Here is a 25,000-nt window from a genome sequence, read left to right as displayed (position 1 = left end):
CAGATGTTTTTGTTTTCGTATTCATCAGCTGATCCATATGTTCCAGTCAGTCCGTTTTCTTTCCATACACTGAATCCACTTCTTCCTTATAACGCTGATGCCTTTCCTTCTCATTTTTTTTCGTTTTCTTTTTTTTTTCCATTCCGTCTTCCTTCTCCCGGCTGCTTTAGACAGACGGGGTTTGAAATGTGTCGAGTATCTGCCGCTGTCGGACAGCTTCCCAACGCCAATTACAGCCCGATTGAACAGCTTCCGATCGCCGATATCAGAATCTGCGGCGGCTGTAACGGCGGACCTGTTCTGTTGCTGATGCGGTTTTAATGCGTCTCACCTCTACGTGGCTTCTGAGGGTCTGGCCTGGGTCTGCCTGGGTCCTGGATCCATCACGGAGGATTTGAAACTACATTACTCAGGTCTAAATGAAGGGACGTCCACCGGGCCTGTCACCCACCTGCTTCCATCCAGTATTATTGAAGATTGCCGGGGATGAAGTGGAAACCCGGGCTAACAACGTACACATTCGATACGGAGCGAGGCTTGCAATAACACGGCGCCGCAGATGATGACTGGGTTTGGCGACGCGGGTCAACAACAATGGATTCTCTGATAAGCATCAATCAAGCTGCCGGCCTCTGGGGGCTTTGATCGAGTGCTTGTGTGTTGTTGCGTCTGAGAGGCTGGCCGAGGATGGAGGTGGACGGGGAACTGGTAATGGGCTCCAGTGAATCACAAGAGATGAACCCCTGTTGAGAGATGGACGAGAGGAAGGAGAAGAGGATAGGGGAGAGCAGCAGGGCAAATGAGGGAAAGAGGAGGGAGGGAGGGGAGGGAGGGGAGGGGAGGGGAGGGGGAGGACAGACCCACCCGGTTTGGCAGTTTCATTGGCGGTTAGCTTTTAGTCGACCGTTCAGTTTGGTTTTTGGTTGGTTTTATGAGCGCAGAAGTCGCATTGGGTTGGTTTTGAGGGAAAGAAACTGCACAGAAATTACAGACAAATTGGAAATATTTGAAAAGTTTTAATTTAACCCTTTAAACGAGTGATATTTTGCTTTTTACCTCTGCCAAGGGTTGGTTATGTTTTCATCAGGGTTTGTCTGTTTGTTTGTTTGTTTGTTAGCAAGATAACTCAAAAACGTATGGACAGATGCTCATGAAATTTTGATACTGGCACAAGGAAGAAATGATTAAATTTTGGTGGTGATGGGGGGGTGGGGTGGGGGGGGGCATTTTTGTTTGTTTGTCTGTCTGTTAGGAAGATAACTCAAAAATAACTCCAAATTTTGTTTTTTTGGTTGGTTTTATGAGCGCAGAAGTCGCATTGGGTTGGTTTTGTGGGGCAGAAAATGCACAGAAATTACAGACAAATTGGAAATATTTGAAAAGTTTTTATTTAACCCTTTAAACGAATGATATTTGGCTTTTTACCTCCACCAAGGAGGTTATGTTTTTTAATGTGAGTCTGTTTGTCTGTCTCTTACCAAGATAACTCAAAAACTTAAGGACAGATGCTCAGAAAATTTTCAGGAAATTTTGATACTGGCACAAGGATAGGCCTAAGGTCAAAGGTCAGCGCCACTCTGCCCTTATGTCCGTCCATGGTTATGAATGTCATATTTCAGACTGTCTTTAAATCAGCAGAACTGCTCTGATAAACTGTTCAGATTTGGGTGGCCAGAGGTTAAGGTTTCTGATTAAAAAAAACTCAGTTTCTACCGATGGCGACCAAAGGTCATGTGGTCTGATGAGTCCAGAACGGCCCTGTTCCAGAGTGATGGATGCACCAGGGTATGAGGAGAGGCAGATGAAGGGATTACCCATCATGCCCGGTGCCTACAGTACCAGTACTAGGCTCAGCAGTGACATACGTCCAGAAAAATGATGGAAATTAAATACAGTGACATGAGTTTATTGAATGTAGTGTAATCAAAGCTATCAACTTCCAATGAAATTTTAGAATTTGGTACTTTTTTTTCTTCTTTTTGACCAGGCTGTGTGTATTTACTCAGTTTTATGTATAAAAGTTTGTGTCTGTAAATATTTAATGTACTGCTGCCAGTCTTGGCCAGGACACTCTTGGAAAATAGATTTATAATCTCAATGACGTTTTCCGGGTTAAATAAAGGTAAATAAATAATAATAAATAAGACTATGTCAAAACTCAGTAAAAACACAGTAAAAAAAAAAAAAAAGCCTAAAGCAGGGCTGTCAAACTCATTTTAGTTCAGTTCCACATTCAGTTAAATTTGATCTGCAGTGTGCCGGACCAGTAAAATATAAACATAATAACACGTAAATAATGTCAACTACGAACTTTTCTCAATGTTTAAGAGAAAAAAAGTAAATTTACATTATGAAAAGGTTTACATCTACAAAATATCCTTTCAAACAATGTGGGTAACCTTAACAAACTGAAAAAATAAGTGTAATTTTAACAATATTCTGCCTCAGTTTATAATTTACACATTTACATTATAATATAAAAAATACACAGAACATTTAATATCAGGCAGAATCTTGTTAAAATTATACTTACTTCTCTTAAGACATTTCAGGTTGTTCATATTTGTTCAGGTTATTCACATTTTTGGCAAAATTATACTTTGTTTTAGTGTAAACACATGAAAATATTTACATTTACAAAGAGAAAAAATTGGAATTGTAATTTTTTATGTTATTCTGATAATATTTTACTGGTCCCGCCCACTTGAGATTGAATTGGTCTGAATGTGGAACCTGAACTTAAAGGATTGTTAATATCTTAGTGTAATTTTTGCATTTCACAAATTCATCCCAAGGACCGGACTGGACCCTCTGGTGGGCCGGATTTGGCCCCTGGGCCACCTGTTTGACACCAGGGTCCTAAAGGAAAACAAACACTGCAAAGAACAGTAAAAACAAAAAAACCACGCTAAAGGGTTAACAGTATGTATATCTATGAAAGTCTAGAACAAATAGTGCACAGAAGTAAAGTACAATAAAATAAAAACAGACATAAAATATGACTAGACAATAATAACAGTATGTCTATGAATATTAACAATGGGGTCAAAAAGGGTTCACATGGTGGAAGACCTGAAAAAAATTGAAACTACTGAAAAAAAAAAAAAAAGGTATTTCTGGTTCAAATACACGTATATTATACATATTTGTGTTTTGCAGAATCATATATTTTAATTGTTCAGACTGGTTTAAACTGTTACTCTCAGTTTTACAGCTCATTTACTCTACGTTGAAGACGTGTTGAGCCGCATTATGTAATAAATTCCCATTATGTAATAAAAGTTCAAAATGTAATAAGAATGTCACATCATCTTGTAATAAAGCTGTATTATGTAATAAACTGACGCATTTTGTAATAAACTACGTCAACGCATTATATAGTAAATTTTTTCCCATTATGTCGTAAGTTATTACAGTTTGAGAAATTTATTACAAAATGTACTGGACACATTTTTATTTTAAAAAAATGTAATACCATGGTTCATTATGTACTAACAATCCAAATTAATATAATTTCAGAGCAATTTAGAAGAAATTAGTCACAGGAGCTACAGGTGATGTAATCAGAACTTTAACCACACAGTTTAAAGATTAATTTAGCACATTACATTTTCCTGAAAATAAAAATGTGTTCAGTGCATTTTGTAATAAATTTCTCAAACTGTAATAACTTACTACATAATGCGAAAAAATTTACTACATAATGCATTGAGGTAGTTTATTACAAAATGTGTCAGTTTATTACATAATGCAGCTTTATTACAAGATGACGTGACATTCTTACTACATTTTGAACTTTTATTACATAATGGGAATTTTTTACATAATGTGGCTCAACAAGACGCAAGCATTCTGTCCGTCCTCTGCGTACATTCTGTTCGTAATTTTGTCTGTTTTCCTGGAGCTAGCGGATGCGAACCCAGACGGAGAATACGGCGCAGTACCAGCGGGAACCACAGGAGGCAGTGTTGAGATCCAATTGAGCTGAAAGAAAATGAGTTTGAGACCCCTGCTCTAATGAATAACCCTGGGATGTAGAGTAGTGCATGGAGGCTGGATGATGGGGAAGGCTCTGCCCACCTCCCACCTCCAACCCCCCAGTCCCCCCACCCACGTCCCCCCACCCCAGTCCCCTGCTGGATGACCGGCACACAGACATCCAAGCACCATGACGGACAGCGGTCTCCTCTAATGAGTCCCAGTCACAGCTGAACACACCGCTGTGCTTTACGGCGGCGACAGAAGGGCCTGGCATCACCAAGAAACCCACCATCACAAACCCCAGCGCAGACAGCCAAATGAGGTCCTCCTGCACTAAATCTCCCGTATAATTATGTTTGTTTGTGTCTTTTTGAGGTGAGTAAGGACTGTTTTGTGCAGCTCGGTGCCATCAACCGGGACACCTGCGGCGTGTTAGCGGCGTGCGCTCGCTTTTGCTTTGCTTTGCCGTCGCCTCTTTGCCACCTGTTCTGTCTTCATCCCCAATGAATCCAGCCAAGTGCTCATGCCAGATAGCAGCATATCACAAAGTCAGCCTCCTTTGGCTCCAGGGAGGGAGGGAAAAGGGGGGTGGGAATGGGGTGGGGGGGCTTGTATCATGGAGCGTTCCCTCACATTTCACATTGACTAAATCCATTCAGTAATCTCCTTATGCGTGTGACATGGCAGTATCAGAGGAGGTGGTTGAGGTAACTGTCAGGGAATTTGATGCGAGTTCCCTTGTCACAGTCGCTTTGGCTCGCTCCCGTCGCTCAGCTCGCCGTGCCCTGGGGGGGGGGGGGGGGGGGGGGGGCTGACAAGAGTGGCAGCGTCGGCAGGAAGAGGAACAGCAGCGAGGGATGTCCTAGAGCAGGGGTCTCAAACTCATGTTCTTTCAGGTTCCTCATTCAGCCCGATTTGATCTGCAGTGGGCCAGACCAGTCAAATAATAAAAATGTTGTCTTTGTTTTAGTGCAAACAACCCATTAAATTATGAAAATGCTTACTTTTATGAACGATCCAAACAAAACAATGTGAATCACCTGAAAAAAACTAAAATTTCTAAAGAATAATAAGTGCAATTTTAACTCTTTCCCCGCCAATGACGAGATTTTCTGTCAATCCGTGTTTTCACTGTTATACTGCAGTTGGAGCGGTTGCGGATCGTGTAAATGACTTTCCTTAGTCCAAAAACAAACAATTAAATATCCATGTGATTACACAGTACCATATCCCCTCTGGGATCTCCTCACTCAGCTCTCTTTCCCATTTGGTTTTAATATAGAATGTTGAATCATTTCTAGAATTCATCAACCAACTATACAGAACTGACAGTTTTTGGGACAGCATTACCATAAGTTTGTATAAGTAGCTTTATGATGGGATGTATTTTATCCTCATTTGTTTTAATATCTTTGATGTAATAGTCCCTCATTTGCAGGTATCTAAAAAAGTCCTGATTAGTTAATTTATATATATTTTTAACTCCTGGAAGCTTTTCATTTCTCCTTTTTTAATAATTGTGCATATGGCTGTAATTCCCTTTTCAGCCCAACTTTGAAATCTATCATCAAATTTTCCTGGTATGAATTTATCATCAAATGAAATCCATTTTAATTTTAATAGTCCAATTTCCTTTCCTATTTTTAGTTTTCACTGTGGACTACCATACATCTAGTGTAAAGGAACTAACACAACACTTTCAGTGAGCCTTCAAAGATTAGTGAATATGACCAAAAAGGCTGGCACTGGCACCAACTCACTGGAAAATGTTCTGGCGGGGAAAGAGTTAAATTATTCTGTTAAATGGAGGGTAGTCATTTACAGATCAAGGAACTTATTAAAGCAGAACAAGATATTATTTCACTGAGATACGAGGACTGTTTTTGCCACTTTCTTTGTTTTTTTCTTCCTCTTAATGTAAAGAGGAATGAAGCTCTCAGCTCCTCTGCTCAGGTTTCAGGTCATTGTTCTGTCCAAGTTATAATTCTGTGACAGACTGAATCCGATTGTGAGACGACTGAAGCACCATTTGGTTGGACCTCAAAATATTATCTAGTCACTTATTACCTCCACCAGGAGGTATTGTGATCACTTTGCTTTGAGTGCATGCGTGTTTGTTGTTAGCAAGATAACTCAAAATGTTATGGACAGATTTTCATGAAATTTTCAGGAAATGTTGAAACTGGCACAAGGAAGAAATGATTAAATTTTGGTGGGGGGTGGGGGGTGGAGCAGATCTCTCTTGGTGGGGGTCTGTGCTGAGTGCTTATCTTGTTACTTTTTTTTTCATTATTGATATTATTTGATAGAATTAGTTTGTACCTTCTCCAACAGTCAGCTGTGATATCATGTTTCCTGCAGAATCCAAGACGTTCTGTTGAATCTCACCTTTAATGGATTCCCAGTAAAAGGAGCATGTGGTGATCACTGAAAAACAGGAAAATGATGAAGAAGTTCAGTTTAATTTTATGTGACTTATGTCCTGTTCACTGTTCAAACTAAGGGCCTGATTTACTGAGATCGCAAATAATGGGTTCAAATTTGCGTGCTTGCGCTAAAAAAATGCACCGCTATTGATTTGCGTGTCACAGGTGATCGACTCAGATTTCCTGCACAAATGACAACAGGTGCAAAGTCTTGGAGACCGCCTTATTTAAATGAGGATTTTGCGTGCGCTACTGGTTGTTGTCATGGAGACCATACGCTGGAAAAACTGTTCTGGGATACGCCAGCACTAATGGCAGCAGTGACTGGAATGATCCAGATGCAAGGAAATGGAACGATGGAGGAGTTCAGTCATAGAAGATACTGATGACTCCTCCTGTGACTGGACCCAGATCATCCCCTCCTTCATCTAGAAGTTCTACAATGGCATTGTGGGTAGGACGTAACATTGGGGCCTGCAGGTGTGCGTCCCTCCCCCCACTCTTATGTATTATATTCCCCGTTGTATTAATGTTCCCCCAGCCCCCTGTCTTATGATTTATTGACCCCCTTCTTAGAAGTGTCTTAAGTTTCATGTTCAGTTTTATGGCTGTATGGTTTGTGTTTACTAGTCTTGCAGCAGGGCACTAAAACAATTTGGAGTTGTCATTATTTACTGGTTATCATGCTATTATTTTACTGGTCCGGCCCACTGCAGATTAAATTGGGCTGAATGTGGCCCCTGGAAGAAAATGAGTTTGACACCCCTGGTTTAGAAAATATACGCTTTGGAAAATGTTAAATTCTCAGTTTTTTGCGATACAAAACATCGCCAACATATGGACGAGACTAACAGTGGCCAGTTTCCAAACGGTTTGATTTGTTAAAAACATCAGACATTTAATTATGATACAGAATGCTTGGATGTTTTTAAAATGCTACTTTTACAACCCAAATACCAAAAGTGACTCATGACACACTTATTCACTGCTCTGTGGTCTAGATCTAATCAAATCAAATCAAATTTGATTATATATGTGCTAAATTATAGCAAAAGTTATCTAATGACACTTTACATATAGAGTTGGTCTAAACCAGACTCTGAGACAATTTACAGAAACCAACCGAATCTACGAAGAGTAAAGACTAGTGAGTGGAGACAGAGGAAGGAAAAAAGGACCTTTAACAGGTTTAAACCTGGAGCAGAAGCAGACTGAGGAGGATGGATGAGTGACAGGAGGAGAGAGAGGGTTAGAGAGAGAGAGAGACAGAGAGAGAGAGAGACTAAGGAGGATGGACGAGTGACAGGAGGAGAGAGAGGGTTAGAGAGAGAGAGAGACAGAGAGAGAGAGAGACTAAGGAGGATGGACGAGTGACAGGAGGAGAGAGAGGGTTAAAGAGAGAGAGTAAAGGAGGAGAAAAGAGAGAGAGAAAGAGACTAAGGAGATGGACGAGTGACAGGAGGAGAGAGGGTTAAAGAGAGTAAAGGAGGAGAAAAGAGAGAGAGAGAGACTAAGGAGGATGACGAGTGACAGGAGGAGATAGAGGGTTAAAGAGAGAGTAAAGGAGGAGAAGAGAGAGAGAGAGAGACTGGGGGAATTAGGGGGAGACAGATGGATGGAACTGATGAACAGAAAACTGAACTAGAACTAATAAAAGGAGATCAGCTGGAGTTAGAATAAATACTACAAATACTAGTACTAACAGTGGATATACTACTACTACAAATACTAGTACTAACAGTGGATATACTACTACTACAAATACTAGTACTAACAGTGGATATACTACTACTACAAATACTAGTACTAACAGTGGGATATACTACTACTACAAATACTAGTACTAACAATGGATATACTACCACTACTACAGCTAGTACAATTACTATAAACCTCTACCATCTATGGAACTATATAATAAACACTATCATAACTATATGGATAAATGAGAGATGACGATGAAGGAGGAGAGGCGCAGGACCACAGCAGCAGGTCCAGAGAGGATCCAGGGAGAACCTGTGATGATCCAGGGAAAATCTGTGAGGTGATAAGCACAGAGACTCCAGGGAAGAAGTCAAGTCAGTAACATGTATTCACTGGGGCGTAAATAGAAGAGAAAATTAGGAGAGAAAAGGTCAGGGAGAAAGAGGAGCAGAGAGGAGGTCATAGAGGAAGAGGAGCAGAGAGGAGGTCATAGAGGAGGAGGACCAGAGAGGAGGTCATAGAGGAGGCATATCAGAGCAGAGCTCAGTGTATCCAGATGAGTGTCCATCAGTCTAAGCCTATAGCAGCAGAACTCAGAACAGCCTGAGCTGCCCTAACTATAAGAGTCATCTAAAGCACAGGTGTCAAACTCCGGTCCTCGAGGGCCGGTATCCTGCATGTTTAGATGTTTCCCTCTTCCAGCACACCTGACAGTCGTTATCAGACTTCTGCAGAGTTGGATGATAGGCTCATCATCTGAATCAGGTGTGTTGGAAGAGGGAAACATCTAAAACATGCAGGATACCGGCCCTCGAGGACCGGAGTTTGACACCTGATCTAAAGGAACGTTTTGAACCCACTCTTAAACATACAGAGGGTGTCTGCCTCCCAGACTGAGGCAGGGAGGCAGTTTGAAAATATGCTGAAACTTAATCCCAAATCCCATAATGCAACAGTTTCATATGTTAAATACTCATGAGTTCCTCTAGAGTTGACACAGCTGAAGTGTTTTGGACATTCACACGTAACCTGGCCATCGCTGCAGAACTGAACTTATAAACCCAGGATGGTGGAACAGTGCATGACCCTGGAGGTCCAATGTGCCAACACAGGGTCTTCAGGTGAGAGTATAGATCCTGGATTCATAGAAGTGTTTTTTCCAGACTGGTCTCAGTGTTACTGTTGTTTTATTCTCTGGTCTGTTTCCTGTCCTCAGCTCCTCAGGTCTCAAACAGGGGGTTTTGTGGACCTGTTGTCGTTCTGGGGTTGCTCTGTGGTTTCCTGATCATTGGACTCATCAGCCTCGGGGTCCACGGTGAGTCTGGATCAAACACTGCACAAAGAACAGGAGATTATTCACATAGATTCAGTCTCATATGGGTTCTTTATGGACTTTTACAGTCAGTTTTATTATTTTAGATCCTACGTAAATATAAATAATTAAGGTTTTTTTTGTTTGTTAGTTTTTCGGGTTTTTTTGCATTTTTTGTTTGTTTTACGGGAAAAGAACCTTAATGTTTTCACATATTTGTACAAAAACTACTGTGTCAAATTTAAAATGAACAGCATTGTTGTTCATTTAACCCCCATCTCTCGTCACTTTATTGGAGTATTTCTGCTGTATTTTATACTACTTCATACTTTGACTCCACTGTATTTAAGAGGGAAACATCAAACCTTTGGTCAAATTTTGTTCGGTACAGACTTACTGACTTACACTGAAAGCACTTTTTTAAATCTTACGTTAAAAATGCAAAGGCTATTATAAAATCAGTATTACTGCTAATCTTTCATGTGTCCAAGACTCTGATATAAATAATGTCACTCCCTCCAACATGTATTGCACGGAAAATATCTCATGTCTGTATAAGTTCTCATTTGCCCTGGTCATCGTTCTTCTCGGTGGTTCTCGGTTCAGCTGGATTTTAAATTAGTCCAGTTGAACCAAGAACTACCAAGAACCATATCTCATATTTTGTGTGTGCTTTTTCTTTTTGTTTTAATAAAACAAGTAGTGTCAAATATTCAAACTGGCATTTAAAGGGTTAAATCCTGAAACTAACTGAATATTTGGTAGTTTTTAAGCAGAACTGAAGTGGTTTATGAGATTTATGCAGAAAGAAGCAGAAAAAATATTGATATATGATGATTCTATAGCAGATGGTGTATAAAATGTGAGTAGTGTATAATAGATATACAAGAGATATACAAGAGTCACTGAAATTAGATTAAACAATGGTTCCAGGTACAAAAAAAACTGCACCTCTCACTCGTATTGTATCTTATTTTGTCATCGATTCAGCTGATGTCATCATGTCTATGCGTGTGCTGATGTCAGCATATCAACTGCCTCCATATATGTGCAAAGTTTGAAGTAATTGAAACAAATTGTGTTTTTATAGACATGTGAATTTTGCCCATTATAAGTAAATGGAAAAAAAACACAATAATAAAATAAAATTCATGAAAAATCTGAATTTTGACCTACTTTTCCCAAAATGCAATGACATCTATTCTAGGTCATTGGCAATCTATAACCCAATTTGGATGAATTCAACAAGGTGTTTTGCTGCTAAAGTGTTAACAATCAAACCAAAAATAACCAAACCCAAATACAATACCCCTTACCTTCCCTTTGGGGGCGGGGTAAAAATATGAAAAAAATAAACATGCCATAACATGTAACACATACATAACGATCAGCAAATTAACAGAGAAAAAATGGCAAAAATGTACAAAATATCCTGTGGGTTTACAAAGGGTTAACTATGATGTATTGACTGTGCAGTTTAATGTCAAATGTCAGTGTTTTTTATTGTATCTGATGTTTTTTTAATTCATTTTAATGCTGCATTCATATGTCTCTGCACATGAACTGTGAAGCAGCATCAAATGGAAAATAGTAGTACTTCTAATTTAAACTTTATCTAATGTAAACTCTTTTTTAAATGGAGCTTTTGAAGATGATATTCTAGATGTGTGATAGTTCACCTCAGTCTTTGAAACCTTAATGACTTATATGTTTATGTTGACATGTTTTTTTTTTAATATAGTAACCTTATTTTGTGGGAAAGTTGTGATGTAAATTCAGTGCAAAGGTGTCAGATTTGTCTCTTTGCCTCAACTCCAGACCCTGTCGTCTATGGATGCCGGACCTCAGTGACCTTCTACCGACCTTTTAAAAACAAATATGGAACCTGACCGACGACAGAGACAGACTCAATGCCAAAGTCACCAACATGACTCAGGACGCTGGAGAGGCTGAAGGCAGGTGAGAAAATACTCTGAACATACATGGAATAAACTCTGAAATACTCAGGAAAAAAAAGGAAGTGAAAACAGGAAGTGTCTAGAGGGTTGATTGCATTAGAATACACAATATGATTTAAAATGGGCCAAACCAGAAAATAATAACATAATAATAATAATAATAAATTGTTAATTATGTTATGAAATGTTTACATTTACAAACTCTTCATTGAAAATATGAACATCAACTGCCTAAAAAGTATAAAGAAAAAAAAAAACAAGTCTCAGTCTCAGTTTGTTCATTTACACAACAACAACTACTACTAACAGGAATAATAATCATAATGTTTTCTGTTCTCCACATGTCATTAAACCTTGTGTGTGTCATTGACATTAGATTAAACAAGTGGCTCCAGGTACAACAAACTCTGCCTCTCACTCATATGGTATCTTATTTTGTCATCGCATCATTGTGTCATCATGTCTATGCATGTGCTGATGTCAGCATATCAATTGCCTCTATATAGTGCCAAGTTTGAAGGAATTTAAATAAAATTGATGTTTTTGTAGATGTGAAATTTTGCCCATTATAAGTAAATGGAAAAAAGGCTAATGACGTTCATTTTGTCTTCTGTTTATGTAATTATACTTTTTCTTTGTTCTTTTGCTCAGACAAGGTATAGTTTTTAGATGTTACCTGCTTGACAGTTTCAACTGTGACTCCAGTCTTCCTCAGAAGCGTCATCTGACGTGCTGCTGACGTGTCATTTATCGGATGACGCTTCTGAGGAAGACTGGAGTCACACTTGAAACTGTCAAGCAGGTAACATCTAAAAACTATAACTTGTCTGAACAAAAGAAAAAGGAAAAAGTATAATTAAATGAAAAAAAACAACTTATGTTGACATGTTTTTTTTAAATATAGTAATCTTATTTTGTGGGAAAGTTCTGCTGTAAATTCAGTGCAAAGGTGTCAGGATTGTCTCTTTGCCTCAACTCCAGACCTGTCGTCTATGGATGCCGACCTAAGTGACCTTCTACCGACCCTTAAAAACAATATGGAACCTGATCGACGACAGAGACGGACTCAACGCCAAACTCACCAACATGATTCAGGAGCTGGAGAGGCTGAGGGCGGGTGAGAAAATACTCTGAAAATACGCTGAAAATACTCGGAACATATTCAGAAAAAAGGAAGTTAAAACAGGAAGTGTCTAGGGGGTTGATTGCATTAGAATACACAATATGATTTAAAATGGGCCAAACCAGAAAAATAATAACATAATAAATAATAATAACTTAAAAAAATAAAAATAATAAAAATAATAATAATAAATGGTTAATTATGTTATGAAAATGTTTACATTTACAAACTCTCCATTGAAAATATGAACATCAACTGCCTAAAATGTATAAAGAAAAAAAAACAAGTCTCAGTCTCAGTTTGTCATTTACACTACAACTACTACTAACAGAAATAATAATCATAATGTTTTCTGTTCTCACTTGTCATTAAACCTTGTGTGTGTCACTGAAATTAGATTAAGCAAGTGGTTCCAGGTACAACAAACCTCTGCCTCTCACTCATATTGTCTCTTATTTGTCATTGATTCAGCTGCTGTCCTCATGTCTATGCATGTGCTGATGTCAGCATGTCAATTGCCTCTATATATGTGCCAAGTTTGAAAGGAAATTGAAACAAAATTGATGTTTTCATAGACATGTGAAATTTTGCCCATTATAAGTAAATGGAAAAAAAAAAACTTATGTTGACATGTTTTTTTTTTTAATATAGTAACCTTATTTTGGGGGAAAGTTGTGATGTAAATTCAGTGCAAAGGTGTCAGATTTGTCTCTTTGCCTCAACTCCAGACCTGCCGTTCTATGGATGTCGACCTCAGTGACCTTCTACCGACCTTTAAAAAACAAATATGGAACCTGACCGACGACAGAGACAGACTCAACGCCAAAGTCACCAACATGATTCAGGAGCTGGAGAGGCTGAGGGCGGGTGTGAGAAAATACTCTGAACATACATGGAATAAACTCTGAAAATACTCAGGAAAAAAAGGAAGTTAAAGCAGGAAGTGTCTAGGGGGTTGATTGCATTAGAATACACAATATGATTTAAAATGGGCCAAACCCGGAAAAATAATAAACATAATAAGAATAATAATAATAATAATAATAATAAATGGTTAATTATGTTATGAATTTTTTTCCATTTACAAACTCTCCTTTGAAAATATGAACAACATACAAGTACCTAAAATTTATAAAGAAAAAAAAAGTCTCAGTCTCAGTTTGTCATTTACACTATAATACTACTACTACTACTACTACTACTACTACTACTACTACTACTAGCAATAATAATCATATTGTTTTCTGTTCTCCACCTGTCATTAAAACCTTGTGTGCGCTGTAAATATTTCTTGTTTCTGTGTTTTTTCTTTCAGTGAAAACGTGTCCTGAAGGATGGAAACTGTTGAGCAGCAGCTGTTACTTCTCTTCAACTGCGGTAGGAACCTGGGGAAACAGCTAGAAGCGACTGTAGAAAAAAAAGTGCAGATCTGGTGATCATCAACACGAAAGAAGAACAGGTACAATGTGTGAATTTACACTGGTATTCAAGTCACACAAACCGAAACATCCTGCTGTTTTACCCTTAAGCACCTTCATGTTTTGATATATTTGTACAGAAACAACGGTGTCAAACGTTAAAGTTAATAGATTTGTTGTGCGTTTAACCCTCAAAGACCTTCATATCCACCGTCGACCAAAAGCTTCTCCTTATTTAAGATTTTTTACTAGTGCTACTTTTGTGACAGTTCCCATGTTGTTGTTTTTTTCCTCTAAATCGAACCATTCTGAAGTGATTTATCACGATTTATCATAATATTAACAGACTGTGCCCTCTCCCCATCCTTACACTCACACCCATACTGTGTGAACTCTCAACAGACCCACCCACCCCCTATCCACATCACAGTGAGTTTCACAAATGGACTGTGCCCCCTTTTCAATCCCCAGACACAGAACACACACATCCACATTCAACCCTCTTCATGACAGGACTGCTGCTCATTTTGTGTGAACGGTGTTACATTTTGTAAAGTATATTCACAGTGTGGTTTTATCTTTATTTATATTTTTAATGCTCACTTTTTTAAACTGTCTTTTTAACTGCACCGTTTGCATTGTCAGATACTAATGAGAAACAGCCTTTGGTTTCAGCCTGCATATTTCTGTAAATACCACATGAGAATGACAAATCTCTATCTATCTATCTATCTATCTATCTATCTATCTATCTATATATCTATCTATCTATCTATCTATTATCTATCTATCTATCTATCTATCTATCTATCTATCTCTTATCCTCTTTTCCTTTATTTAATTCCTTTATTTCCTAATCCTTTATTTAAAGCTATACCTACCGATGTGGCATTTCTCACAGCACTTAGTAAAAGTTTTGAACATGAACAACCCGCCTCCCTCCAAAGCCCTGCCCCCTTCCCTCTGCCTGAGCTCTGAGGCTCCTCCTCCTCTCTCCTCCTCTCACCTGATGCGCGATGGAAACGGAGGAAGGAAGCAGAGGCGGAGGTCCGGTCCGTTTTGGGGTGTCCGCAGACCCCTCCCTCAGTAATCAGATGCATCATCCACCTGCCGCGGGCCCCGCGGGCTCCTGTTCCACCAGTAGACCTGGTCTGTGCAGTACTGGGTCAGTGTCTTCACTGCAGTGCCAGGGGATGGCCGCGCGCACTGTGAACGCGCAGCCTCCGCGAATTTTCCGTGGACATTTGACGTTTCATAGTCCAGTAATTATCATCCTACATCATCTACATGTGTGACAACATGTACATGTACATGTATGAGTCCCACCGTCATAAAAGCTGAGCTTTATGCAGACCTGTTCAGTCCAGTACAGCTGACTTCCGGACTTTTATCTCCATCCTTCATTCATCAGACTCCCGTTTGTGCCCCTCAGTTGTCGTTTCTGTTCATAAATCCGTTTTTTCCCTTCCACATGTGCATGTCAGTTCTATCCAAACACATCCTAGACAGTAGACTGTGGTCAGTGACAGGAGAAGCAGCACCAGTGAAGCGTCAGATTCAGAGGGATGTGGATGTGAGACGGTGATAATGGATCGGATGCTGGACGGCCGTAATGGATGATTGACAGGAGGCTCAGCCAGGTTCGGCCAATTATTTTATTCGGACCGACTAAAATGATTGGTCAGACTTTTATCAGAAATATATGAGAATTAAACATTTTTGAGTTTCAATACCTGGTGGATTTCTTTTCCATTTTAGTTTGACACACACTTATTAGGAGCATTTTAAGATGACAAACGAAAAGTGTAAAAATGCCACAACATACGGTTATAGCTTTAATTCCTTTATTTCCTAATTTCCTTTATTTAATTCCTTTTCCTTTATTTAATTCACTGTTCATGTAGATGCTCATAAAAGCTCAGATTAAAGTAGGAGGTTATTCTATCAGAAGCAGAGGAAACTGAAGGGGGAAAAAAAGACTTTGTCAACAAAATCTATCATTAACTGAACATAAACTGTGTCCACCTAAGTGCATGAATCAAAGTTGTAGAAGATGACGTGTTTCCATGGTAACTACGGAGCCTCTGAACGTCCAAATATGGTCATATCTGATGACCATGAAAAGATGAATAACTGTACTTTACACCAATTATTTCCATGTATTGATAGGAGTAGTGGATCATCAGGTATTAAACAGTTTAGATCAGTAGATGGTTTTGGACACCAGTGGATGTTTGGGTCTGTAGGGTTAATAACCGATGAACCACTCGTCCTGTCAAGCCATGTAAATTAGAGTTACAGATCAGATGGTGTAGGTTCTTAGTGGTGCATTTCTATACTTTACAGGACTTCATCTCAGCGCTCAACAAGCAGTACTGGATCGGTCTGAGTGATCGTGAACAGGAGGGAACCTGGACATGGGTCGATGGATCTCCAGTCACTCTGTCGTAAGAAACAAATGTTCTTTACTCTGGTTGAAATAATAACAATGCACTGGTCTCAGTCACAGATTTACCTTTACTCCTGCATTCCTAGGTTCTGGCATACAGGTGAACCTAACAATTCTGGTGGAGAGGACTGTGGAGAAAACCGTGACTTACGGCCAGTGGAATGACCAGAGGTGTTGACTACCACCGTCCTTGGATCTGTGAGAAACAACTGTGGTCATGAGCAAGGCAGTAGGTTGGATTCTGACATTGGTGGGGACACTAAGTGCTCCAAGGCAGCACGACTTAAAGTTGATGTTTTTTTGCATTTGTGATCATAATTTCACGTCATGTAGAGCTGATCAAACAAGCAAACAATCAGTCAGTCGGTTCTCGCCATTTTGCCCCCCCCCCCCCCTTTAAAAAACACACACATGCACACAAACACACATACATATGGGGGGGGGGGGGGGGGGGGGGGCATGAAGAGGAGATACATGAAGCATGAGAGGAGATGCACAAAGCAGCCAGCAGTAAACCACATGGAAACATACATAAACCACACAGAAACATATATAAACCAGTTCAGCAGCAAACCACACCTTAGCAGATATCTCATATCTTAATCACCTACAGTTCCATTATTAGCCAACTTTGCTTCAGTTCAGTTCAGCTAGCTGTAGCTAGTAACATCAAATGTTTTTTAACATTATAACAGGTTACATCCCTTTATAATTGGATTACTTTTCTGCCTCCTCTTTTCTCCTCTTCTAAACTGTGCAGCTAAGGCCTTAGAAGGCCTTTTCATGGTGATTAACTTTCCATCTTTTACCTGGATGTTTAGTTCAACACCTGTCTGACTCTGTCATTCAGCTCCACTCTTTCTCTGTCACTCCTGCACATGCTCAGTGAGCACCGGTCTGGGAGAGTTCACCTGAGAAATTTCAGGAAGGGTTGTTTTGGTTTTTTTCCTCTCATATTTTTAAGACAGTTAATGAGAAATTATCATATTATCATCTTATGCCATGAACCGGCCCTGCGCGCACGGACACACATACGCACGCACGCATGCAGGCAAACACACACATGTACAAATGTACATGTAAATGACACCTCTGATATTCAAATCTGTCTAGCTGACATGACCAAGGCAGAACAAACGCACACATGTTGACAACTTACGCTAAGTGGTGGATCCATATGAACTGCCTCCTGTCTGGTCCAACTAGCGGTAACTGTAGCTTTTACAAGTAGATGGAATAACAGCGGGGACGGCCAATCACATGTATGATAGCAAAACCGCAGAGCCATTCGGAGAGTGATATTTAGGTTAGAGGTAGGACTTCTAGCAGAGACTGACTATTAACCCTTTGTGTGCCATAATCATTGACTAAACACTACAGACAGCGGTTGGATTGGTTGGGACAACACAGTAGTGGATGGATATTAGTAGGGACGTGTCCCTAGCGTCCCTACGCAATTCTACGTTAACTACATTAACCCATAAAGACCCAAACATTCACCACCGACCAAAATCTACTGATGTATATTTTGCTAAAAAAGTCAATTTTTTCTCAAGATTTACATGTAGTTGCGTTTGACGTAAAATCATGTTCTGAATAAATCTCATGTAGAAAAGTGGTTTAGTGCCTTTTAAATAGTCTATCAGTGTCAAATCATTCCTTCCTTCAAGATACACTGTTGTTGTTTTCATAACCAATGAATAAATATACCAAATAAATATGAATATAACAACACAATATCAACACAATAAACTTAATAGTTAGCAATAATATGACCCATCATTTACACATGTTCATTACAACTTACAGATCACAGTAGATTTACAAAGGCACAAAACATAAAGTAACAGGCAGAATATAGTGAAAATTGCACTTAACACAATTTCAGGTTGTCCATAGGTATTTACATTTGTTGTGACAGGATAGTTTATAAATGTCAACAGTTTTGTAACGTAATTTTACTTTTGCAATTTTTTACACTAAACAAAGAGACAAATTGTGGAATTGTCATCATGTATAGTGTTTTTATTCCATTATTTTACTAGTCATATGTGGCCCTGAACTAAAATGATTTTGACACCCTTGATTGTTAATATCTTCAGTGTAATTTTTTGCATTTTACAAATTCATCCCACGGGCCGGATTGAACCGTTTGGTGGGTCAGTTTTGGCCCGCAGGCCATTCGTTTGACACCCCTGGGATAGACTACTTTATCTGAATCTTTATGTGTTTGTGCTTCTATGGTTTTGAGATCATTGTGGGCTGATGGGGATCCAAACATAGGAACTGTCATGTGTTGTTTTATACAGTTTGTAAGCAGATGAGATGTTGCTAACATGAATTTGAATACATTAAAGTTATGGCAGAAGTATAATGACTGTGATTAAACCAATACTGAAAGGCAAGACAATAGAAAACACATACTGCAGTTTGTATAAGTTTCATTATAAATGCAAATAACTAACAACAAATAATAGGAGGGTCATTTTTTTGAAAAAAAAAAAAAAAAAAACCCTGTTTATTCCCATGTTACTGATCTTGAGAGAATGACTGAGTAAACAGTGAATGAAGAAGTTGTGGTTCGTGTGATGACTTCCTGTTTAAACCATGGCTGACATCTCTGACCATAAAAGAACACAAGCAAGTTCATACATAACGGAAATTTCATCACACAATAACTAATTGTGAGTTTTTACCATGAATGTAGAAGTATGTTCAAGTAAAGATGTGGTAATGTTGTTTTAATGAGTCCTGAAGGAATGTATGTACAGCATCCTTTAATGAGTTGAATCAGTTTGCGGATCACTTCAACAGTCTCTCATGTTGTTTTTGGGGAACTTTGTCCCATTTTCCCACTTTTTCTTTACATTGTTGCTTCATTTTATAGTTATGCATGTACAAGATATAGATATAGACATATATAAGTCATTAATAAGCTTTAGAAAGACTAATAAAGTGCCAAAATGCTTCTAATATTTGCATGAAAACAAGAGGTGTTTTTCTTTTCTTTTTTCATTTAATGCAAAAAAAAAAAAATTGCTTGTTGCTTCAATTTTATTATCTGTGTTGGATGATGGACATATTTTGCATATGAATGTCTTTTGAGTGGTTGACTCAGTTTATGATGCTAATTGTAAAGTGTCGACCACATCACTGAGAGTTCCAGTCTCAGGTAAGATCTCAGTGGGATTTTCCTGGTTAGGCAAAGGTTAAATAAATACATTTTTAAAATGTAATAATAGTCCTTAGAAGGAGTATATATGAATTGAGATATAACAACTCCTAATACATGTAACCCAATATAGCATGAGACCAGTGTTTCTACTCAGAGACCAAGAAAACCTTTTGTGGCTCATGATATAAAATACCATAGTTTATTGAGTTTTCTAACATTTAGTGTCAATCAGCACAGATTCTGCCTATTTCAGAGCCACAATTTTGCATATTCATTTTCTGAATTGTCTGAATTAATTCAATATATTGTAACTCAGACAGAGCATTTACAACAGTGTTTTTCAACCTTGGAGTTGGGACCCCCACATGGGATCGCCTGGAATTCAAATGGGGTTGCCGGAAATTCTAGTAATTGATAAAACTAAAAATAAAAACATACTAATAAAAAATATATATGGTGAGTTGAGAGACAATCATAATACATAAACGACATGACAAACTGTGAGTCTGAAACTGTAGCACTGTGGTTCTGTTTATGTCTCAAATGTTCATTGTGGTCAGTTTCAGATGCTGCAGCTCTTTCATAATTCATAGTTTGAGTTCTTGTTTGTTCAGTATTAATTATCAGCCTTGTAAATCCAAGCTAGACTGACTGTACATATCCTGACTAAGGAAAATCCAATTCTCCCTTTGTGCAGTAATCTACCACTTGGATTTACTCCCTCCATCCAGAATAATATACATTATATAGACTAAATGTCCTCTAAAATTAACATTTATTTGCAGCATAGTAGAGCAAACTATTACATAAAGAAAAACAAATTAGTTTAGCAAAAAAATGTCTCTTTTTTGAATGTCTGGGGTCGCCAGAAATTTGCGATGTTAAAATGGGGTCACGAGCAAAAAAGGTGATGAACCACTGGCTTACAAAGTTTTACTTAGTTTTAGCCTTCCAAATGATTTTATTTTTACTGGACCCCTTTGGCAGGTTGGTTTTGAGCCGCAGGCCTTATGTTTACCACCCCTGATCTGCATCTAACCTTTCTTGAGTTACAGCCATTTATTGACTAAAATGAAGAAATAATAATGAATCGATACTAAGCTTAAACACATTCACCACAGATCAGCAGTGGGCCCAGGTACTACACATGTGGTACCCCTAGAAAGCTGAGAAATTCCACTATTCCATATTTTTTTAAAGCATATTGGTAGGTTTAATCATTGAAAAGTTGGTCACAGAAGGTGTTAACAGTCACTGAGGGTTCAATGAAATCCCTCCTCCACCTCTGTTAACCTTTGACCCTGTGGTTATTAACAATATTCTACCTCAACTTATCATTTCTACATGTGCATCTGTGGATCAGACCTACAAAGACACTAAACACTTAGAGGCAGAAAAATTGTTAAAATTGTGCTTAATTTTCTTTACACTTTTCAGGTTGTTCATATTTGTTCATGTTATTCATATTTTATTATAACTGGATAGTTATAAATGTTAATATTTTCATAATTTAATGTTACTTTTTGCACTAAAAAAAAGACAAAAATTTGAAGTTGTCATTATTTATAGGCATAATGTAATATTTTTTCCCATCAAACCAAGAGGAAAATCTGGAGTCATTCTTTTTGTCGGTTATTCTGCTGTGATTATTTGACTTAGATCATGTCAGGGTCAGATTTAGGACCACATATGAAAGTGGTCTGGTCACATTTAGGACACACTATTGAAAGTGGTTCTGGGTCTGTGGGGGACACAGTTGGCACAGATGGTGATCGAGAATGCCGGAGTGTTTCCCATTCCTGACTACACCGCTATGGACACAGATAAGCTGTAATAGGCTGCATTTGAATGAATGGGAGTGGAGAAAGTGACTTTTTGTGTCATCACTGTCTACATCTGCGCTCGAGCCTCATTGACTGTACTGTGAACTCATAGCCACCCGCACCTGAAGGACTTGGACTGATGGACTGAAACTCTCATATCCACGAGCAGTAAACAGCCTACTGTGGTTCATATATACAGGGTGGGGAAGCCACATTTTACTATATTTTGAGGCCGGGATTGAAGACAGTGTTATGACCAGTTAGTTGATTGAAAGTCATGAGAATTTATTTGCCACAATCAAAATTTACTAATAGAAAGTTTTTATTCTATGTGTCCTCCTTCTTCTCAATAAATGCCTTCACACGCTTCCTACAACTTGCGCAAGTGTTCCTCAAATATTTGGGTGACACCTTCTCCCATTCCTCTTAATAGTATCTTCCAGACTTTTCTGTAATAGTTTTGCTCATAGTCATTCTCTTCTTTCCATTAAACAGTCTTATGGACACTCCAACTATTTTTGAAAATCTCCTTTGGGTGACGAGTGCATTCAGCAAATCACACACTCTTTGAGTTTGCTTTCCTGATTACTCATATGGGCAAAAGTTTTTGAAAAGGTATGGATATAGTGTTAGGTATGATTATGACATCAGTTATGTTTGGTTTCAAACAATGACGTAGTGCCTGCTGAGAAAAACAACTAAATGTTCATTGTAAATTTTGCTTCCCCACCCTGTATATTCAAGAAAATCCAGTTAACCATGTGTTACAATTTTACCTGTTACAATTTCTGTTACAGGTATGTGACAATATAATCCTGGTTCACACCACAATATGTTACATTCTGGTATACTCAGTAATTACAACCACACACATATAAAAGAAACTGGTATTAATGGCAATATATTTACAATTCTACTTAATCAGTAACCGTTTGGCAATTTGTACTTTGTCTATATCAACCAAGGTATATTCAATGCAAGCCATGAGTGATCGCCCATAATCCATATCTCCATGTACATGCAAAGCTACAAAATTGCAAGGTCTGGGGGGTCGTAAGGGACTTTTCTTGACAAGAGCACCTGTCAGGTTTTTTGCCTTACTTGCATGAAAAGGTTTAAGTCAGATTTTTAATTTTAGATTACTTTTGTTGTGGGATTGAACCCCACAGAGGGGGGAATATATGGGAAAATAATGGTGATGTTTAAAATGGTATTTAAACTAAAAAGAATATATTGTGTGTTTTTCACAGTACCACCATCTGTCTTGTGTCACAGTAATGTTTGATAAGCCTTAAGTGTGTGTGTGTATGTGTGTGTGTGTGTGTGTGTGTGTGTGTGTGTGTGTGTGTGTGTGGGTGTGTGTGGTCTGTTCCTGAGATGAGCAATTTCTGGTGTGAAGCAGGGTGTGTGTGTGCAGGTCAGGTTGACCTGAAAATAAGGACGAAAGGAAATTCCCCACCAAAACTATGTTCAAAACAAAGTCATTAATCTTGGTAACATCATATTCAGCAAAGGAGCGCATCATGCATGTAGGTGAATGGTCAGATTCCTCTTATGGTAGAAAAGATGTGCAATGTTGTGTATGTTCCTGGATAAACCCCTGTTGAATAAAGACTGTGGGAGGACCTCCCGAGACCATCCCCAAAGTCATCGTTTCTTCATTTTAGCAACAAAGGTACATTAGGACCATATATGAAAGTGGTCTGGGTCCCATTTAGGACCACTATGAACGGGTCCAGGTCGCATTTAGGCCACATATGAAAGTGGTCCGGGTCAGATTTAGGACTGCATATGAAAGTGGTCTGGGTCAGATTTAGGACCGCATATGAAAGTGGTCTGGGTCAGATTTGTGCTGTTCAAACTGTAACAGATTGGATACAGGTCACATATGGGTGAAAAAAAAATCAGATTTGGGCCACATTTACCTGCAGTTGAATGTAGCCTATTCAATATTACGCACTTCTGTTTCCTGACATTTAGTAAATATCGGTTTAAAATTTTGGCATGTGTCCAATGGAAAAAACGGTTCTAATGAGTCTTGACCGGGTTTGTTTGTAGTTAAATGCTGTATTCTCAGTTCCAGATGCCTGTGTTACCTGTTTGTGCCACTGTGATCTGTTTGTTGTGCAGTAAAAATGTGCATAAAACAAGTAGTAAAAGTCAGAGCTAAACCCGTACATAAAACACACACATAAAACATACATATATGACACCACCAACACCAGGACCACGGTACTAAAATATACAACTATGTTTGTTTGACTGAAACCATAAAAGTTTGACCCTGCACACAAATCCACTGCTGTGTGTTCGTATTACTCCTCCAGTCTGCTTCAACATGAAGGCACCACAAGTCTATATCCGCCTTTACTGATTGAAAATTCAGTAGGTTTAGATAACAGCTAAAAAAAAAAAAAAAAAAAAAAAAAAAACACTCTATGGCATGAGTCCAATTAAAACTGGACTTTAAAGGACATGCCAACATGTTAGCGTGACTGATATCGAAGTTCTAAAACCAGATAATGCAACTGACGGTCCATCTACTCCTGCATTTAAACCAGACCAGTCAGACTGGAACTGGCCAGATGTTCTGCACCAAATCCTGACTCTGAAGTAGGGATGTACCGATACTGGTGTGTAACGATAAACTCCTTAAACTAATGTAAAATTCCCAACGTTAGTATTACCGTTTTAAATTACCTTGTGTGCTTTTATTCTGGGTTTTTTATTACATAGGCTAGCTATTATTTTTTCTGGCTCTGTCATTTTTGTCATTATGGGTATGTCACTTTAATTATTTCTTATTATTCTTATTCTCTCTAGACTTAACTCTTATACCTCATTTGTATACATATGTATACAATGTATACAAATGAGATGTAGAGTTATATCATAATGAAACCGTTGGTAGGTTTCATTGTATTGTTTTTTCCCTCCGTCAAGGAGGTTAGCAAGATAACTCAAAAAGTTATGGACAGATTTTGATGAAATTTTCGGAAATGTAGACATTGGCACAAGTTTTATGCATTTATTTTTACTGTACAGCACTTTGGAAACCTTTGTGTTTGTTTAAATTTGTGCTTTATAAATAAAAATGGATTGGATTGGAACCGGAAAAGGCCCAATAGTAACAAACTTAAAGAGTACAAAACACCAATTACACCCCCATGTATGTCGACTGGGACAAATACAAAAGTCTACTTAAGTTACAACCGTACATGTACTTTCGTAAAAGTTACTAGCTCTTTTGTTTTCAGAAAGTACCCTCGCTGAAATGTAATGGAAGTAGAACAAACACAGAACTACCCCGGTGAACCACCACCTCCAGACCATATCAAACCACCGCTGCCGTTGAAAAGGCATCCGTGCGGAAACAGTCTTTGATCAAATAAGTCGCATTGATTCGGCGGAGCCAAAGTCTTTGTTGGCGTATGTCTATCGATTTTGTCCATCTTTTGACTCGTCAGGCAGGGGGTGAGCAGTAATGTGAAAAATGACCCGCCTCTCTGCCAGGGAGCCAATGAGGCGAGGCCAAAACACAGCGGGGGGAACCCTGCCATTAAAGCGCTGCCCTCTGCTGGGCCACATTACGTCTATTATTTTTAAAAGCGGTGGTCTCTTGATGGAATTG

This window comes from Sphaeramia orbicularis, chromosome 8 (genome assembly GCF_902148855.1).
Source record: "Sphaeramia orbicularis chromosome 8, fSphaOr1.1, whole genome shotgun sequence".
In the NCBI taxonomy this organism is placed as follows: Eukaryota; Metazoa; Chordata; class Actinopteri; order Kurtiformes; family Apogonidae; genus Sphaeramia; species Sphaeramia orbicularis.
The sequence above is the reverse complement of the archived record's forward strand: the minus strand, read 5'-3'. Positions refer to the sequence as shown.